A 6,026-nucleotide genomic window follows, 5' to 3' on the forward strand; every position below is an offset into this window, starting at 1 on the left:
CTTTCAATATATTCATTATCCATAACTCCAATGACAATCAATCACAATCTCAACACATCACAATATTTTGTTTCAATCTCATAATTTCATATATAAATAAAATTCATACTCAATTTTATAAATAAAATATTGAAATCTCATTAATTACATAATTTACAATTAATTACAAGAGTTTACAATTTACATGGCAAAATGAAAGTCTACGTACATCAAAATACAAAATATAAAATACAACTATCTCATGAACCCTAGCAGTCCTACCAAGAACACTGAAGATGTGGTGACACTGTACACAATGCAGATCCGGACGCTCACCCAGTTTGAGGTGTACTGGGCTCTCTATCAGTCTCACTAGTACCTACGCGTTGCAAAAGCAACGCACTAAGCAATACAGCTTAGTGGTGCCAATATAAAATAAAAATAAACTAAATAAATAAATATACAGATATTATATTATATTATCATTTCATGTAGAATGAATTTATGATAATTATTCATAATAGTATAACTTTTAGTATGTTATGTGTTCATTATTTGGTAATAATTTATTGAGTCTTATTTCAGTTGCCCAAGTAACCTATACTAGTCGACTGGACTGGATAAACAGGTAAACTGACACTGGGTACTAAGGACCTCGGGTCGTCACACCATCAGTCACATAGTGTCTGCCAGGTGTGCAACAGAACGGCTAACAAGTCATATAAGCAATTAGGCATAAAGCCGAGTGTATCAAGCATAGCAAAATGGCCATAGGCCATAATATCACAAAGTGGCATAATAAGCCATAAATCACAAAATGGCTTAAGCCATATGCAGTACTATTATCAGAATCCTATTGGCATACTAACCTATCCAAACCAATCATTCTGGGCATACTAGGGCATACAGTTAGTTGTTTATTTCTTTACACTTTATGTTTATTAGTTACTATTCATGCACAAATATTGATTTTTTCATACATAATAGATATGTTAATTCTAATTACACTAAGATCTCACATTTTGGGTTTTACACTTGTTGGCATTAATTGTCAATTACAGTTCAAGGCTCATTACATATTATTTCAAATTTTTAGATTTTATAGCCAATATTTACTGTTCTATTAGACCAATCTACAGTGAGAATTTGGCTAAACTTTCTTCATCAAGGTTGTTTCTTAATGTGTCTTTTTTAATTCCCTTTTTGAATTACTCTATTTGGAGTTTTGTAGCTCAAGTTATGGCATTTTTACCATAATTGGCCGGATTAGTTTATTCCTAGATTTTCTGGGCAGAATTTGGTTCTAGCAGTTTTTGTGACCTAGTTTTGGCTAGTAATTTCAATTGGTTAAGGTCAGAATTTGAGTTTGTGTTCTTCATAAAAGTTGTTGTACTATATCTAAGCTTTCCATTGGTTCAAAAGTTATGACCAATTAAACAAACACTGTTCATTTGGTTAATTTTCCAGGTCCAGAATTAGTTACCCGGATTTGGTCAATTTTTAGGTCATCCTAAGTTGATTTTCTGGGCAAGGTTTCTTCATCAAAGTTGTGGCATTATGACCCTAGTTTCACCTCCAATTGGCCTTGCACTACACATACACTTCAATGTTCTAATTACTAAATTCATGTCAAGGGGTCATCAATTTCCATTTTCAATTCAACTAAATCATCAAAACCCTAACCTATGCAAGGCTACCCAAAATTCAAGCTAGTCAAACATGCATATTTTGTTTCAATTTCTATAATTTCTCATCATATTCATGATCTTAATAAAGAGTACATAGAGAGAGAAAAGAGAATTGACACTAAACTCAATTGAAGAATTCCCAACTTTTCCTAAGTTCAAATTCTTGTCTTCTTTTTACTCCAAAACTCTCAATCAAGGTCTATAGTTAAGTTTTTGTGTTGGGACTTATAAGAAATATGAAGAGGACTTAGGGTTTTATAAGCTTGATAAGCTCATCAATGAAGGATGGCATGGCAAAAGGGGTTCGGCCATGGAGAAAGAAAAAGGAAGATGAGCTGATTTTTATTGCATTTTAATCCCTTTTATCTCTTATAAGTAGGCTTGTTAAATTTTAATTGGTGGGAAGCTTTTTAATGATGTCATCCTTATATAATAATTAAATTAAATTTCATTTTGTTTTTATTTTCTTTTTCTTCTTTCTTTTATCATTTTTAATTAAATTTTATTAGCAATATTTATTCATATTTTGAGACATGGATCTCACTTACTTAAATGGACAAGTTGATCAAAAATCATCTCTGAAGATGAAATGATCAAAATGTCTTTCGTTTTGCTTAATGAACTAAAATTATCTATACTGATTTGGGAAATTTTCTTAACATTTTATTGGCATGCTATTGCCATCTAAGGCTCAATAACTCTTCACTGGAGTCCCAAAAATTATTTTACAGAGTTTTTCTATGGGTCTAGGGTCGGCAACTATCTTTACAATCGCTTCCCGTTAGGTCACCCATCGCTGAAGTACCAGTTCATTTAACCTTCTTATATTTTATTGCTTAAATTTTTTCTTAATTTTTTTACCATTATTTGGTATATTTATGACTCCTCACTATAGTTTAAATATGGTTCCAGACATTCTGGCTGTCCAGACAGGCATTAGTCACCGGAACAGTAGAATGTACGGACTATCTAAAGTGAGGGCGTTACAGAATCAAAACCCCAAGCTTGAATCTACTCTTCCACACTTCTAAATGGAAGAATCCATCTCTAGATCTTCAAAAACTCAAAGAAATCTCTTTAAAAAGCTCTTTGTATGCCTCAGTAGTTGAAAGAGAGACAAGGAAAGAAAACCCAAGTGTTTTGCACAAAAAAATGAGCTGTGGTCCCTTTTATACCCTTAATAGTCGAGGGACTCTTGGCTGCTAGAGTCCGTTTTGTCCAAATGGACATTTGAATTATAAAAAGAACTTCGACTACTGAAAGTCTACTCTTCGGCTATCAAAAGTCTATCCTTCTACTGCCAATGTTCCTTCTGTCCAAATAACTACTTTTAAAACTTTTAGAAAAATAAAAACTTTAAATCATTTTTCATTTTTAAATACATTTTAAAAATCTTAAACACACATAAATGAACATATTTTCATATTTTACTGCAATTCCCTTACTAGTAAAGTTTTAATTTTTACCAGAATATTCCTTCAAGTATAGATATTATGATGTTAAAAAGTGGTGGGTATTACATCAACAAAGTTAGATTGTGTTTTAAAGATGATGAGGTTACATGGAGATAGTGTTCATGGGCTTTGTGACTAAAAGAGAGGGATAGAAACACTAGATTTTCCCACCTAAAGGCTATTGACAGAAAGCAGAGAAATGGAATTTTCAAGTTAAAGGATGAGGGGGATAACTAGGTGGGAGGTGAGGAGCAGTCAAAATTACTAACAGTTGTTTGCCACTTCGCAACTTTAGAGTGTAAAGGAGGTAGTTGGGGTGATTGATTCTAAAGTAGATAAGGATACATGTTAAGATTCTTGATGATCCATTTTTAGCAAAAGAGGTTATTTCAGCCTTGAAGGGTATGGATTCGCTTAAAGCTCCAAGTCCTGATAGTATGGATTCAAGAATCGGTTGCTAAATCGGTTATTATTAAAAACCGATTTATAATTGGTTACTAAAATCGATTACTAATAACAACTGATTTATTATATTAGAAGCTAATTGATATTAGAAAACCTTTAAATATATGATTAATAACTAATTTAAAAATCAGTTGCTAATAGTAATCAATTAAGAAATCAGTTGCAAAAATCTATTGCTAGTAGCAATCAATTTTAAAATTGGTTGCTAACAGCAATCGATTTTAAAATTGGTTGCTAACAGCAATCGATTTTAAAATTGGTTGCTAACAGCAATCGATTTTAAAATTGTTTGCTAACAGCAATCGATTTAGGGAATTAATTGCTAAATTGAAGAATTATTTTAATTGGCTCTAAAGTTAGAATCGGTTGTTATTTGTAACCGATTTCTTGTCGGTTGCTAATAACAACCGATTTTTGCAACCAATTATAAATCGGTTACTAAATTTTTTTTCTCGCAAAAATTTATGCCCAATTTTTTTTTCCTTTTTGATTTGTAAACGATTTGTGAATCGGTTGCTAACAGTAGCCAATTTTTGCAACCGATTTTTTTTCCTCCAAAAATTTCCACCTAATTATTTATTTATTTTTTATTTGCAACCAGTTTTTTCCTTAAAAAAACTCTCACTTTTTTTTTTAAATTTTAAGTTGCAACTAATTTGTAAGTTGTTAATAGTAACCATTTTTTACAACCGATTGAAATCGATTGCAATCAGTAACCGATTTTATAACCAATTTGTGAACCGATTGCAAAATTTTTCTCCCAAAAATTTCCTCCCAATTTAAAAAAAAAATAACAACCGACAATCGACTGCTAAAATCAATTGCTAATTCACTTATATAAACTACCACTCATTTTCTCTCCACACAACTCATTTTCTTTACTTACTACTCTCTTTTTTTTTCTCTCATTTTTTTTATCATTTTTTTTCATTATTACCTATTTTATATATTATCTTTTTTTAACATATTTTTTTTATCATTTTTTTTCTTATATATTATCTTTAAAATTTCTGTCTAATTAAAAAAAAAATAACATTATTAATTCACTTATATAAACTACTACTTTTTTTTTTTCTCTCTTTCTTCTCTTCTCTCATTTTTTTTATCATCCTTTTCATTATTATCTATTTTATTTATTATATTTTTTTAACACATTTTCTTCGTCATTTTTTTTCTTATCTATTTTCTTTATCATTTTTTTTCTTATCTATTTTCGTTTTCATATTATTCTTTCTCATATATTTTATTCATCATCATTTTTTTTTCTTCTTTTTCATCTATTTTCTTTTTCATCTTTTTCTTTATTATTTATTTTATTCATCATCTTTTTCTTTTTTTATATATTTTCTTCATCATTTTTTTCTTATCTTTTTTCTTCTCATTTTTTTATTTAATTAATTTTTTTTACAATAAAGTAAAATTTTTGTACAAATATATATTTTGTTCGTAAATTATTTGTAATATTAATTGTTATAATATATATATATATATATATATATATATATATATTATAACAATTAATATTACAAATGGTAATTTTTTTAGTAATTTGTCTTTTAAATATGTTTTTATATTTAATTTTTTGTTAATATTTTTTGTAGAATAGTTATTATTAGTAATTTTTATAATATTTTATATTAATTTTTAGTACTAACTTTCATTAATAATTTATTATTTTAGTAATTTTTGAAAAATTTATTTATTTTAATTTTTTATTTAAAAATTTATTTTTTTAATAATTTTTCAAAATTAGCAATCAATTTTTTGATTACTAAATTAGTTACAAATAGTAATCGATTTATAAATTAATTACAAAATTACAAAATTAAAGATAAAAAATTTTTTATAACTGATTATGTTTCGATTGCTACTAATAACAAATAATTTTTTTATCAAAAGTTTTATTTTTTAAATTTCATTAATTTAAGCAACTATTTAATTGTTAGCTGCTATTTGTAATTAGGCTCATTGCAACTAGTTGAATCAATTGTTAAATCGATTGCTAAATTGATTAATAATGATTTTAGTATATTTACAATTGACCGAGTCGATTGTTAATTTTTTTTTAGTATCACTCATGCATTATACAATAATAATTTAATCTTTTTATTTTTAATTTTTATTTAATTTAAATAAGTGAATTTCAACCCTAAACTTGTTAATAAGTAAATAATAAAAGTGATAATCAAACAAAAGTCTAGTAGAGTTTATATATATATATATATATATATATATATATATATATATATATATATATATATATATATATATTTATTTATTTATTTATTTATTTATTTGTTATTGATATTTGATAGTGGGTTCAATTGTATGAATTTTTATGGGTAAATATCAGATGATCACTTAATTTTTATGGGTATATTCATAAAAATTTTTAATTTTATTTTTTTAATAAAATTTATTAAATTTTGTGAAATTAAAT

This window comes from Hevea brasiliensis, chromosome 16, assembly GCF_030052815.1.
Source record: "Hevea brasiliensis isolate MT/VB/25A 57/8 chromosome 16, ASM3005281v1, whole genome shotgun sequence".
NCBI lineage: Eukaryota > Viridiplantae > Streptophyta > Magnoliopsida > Malpighiales > Euphorbiaceae > Hevea > Hevea brasiliensis.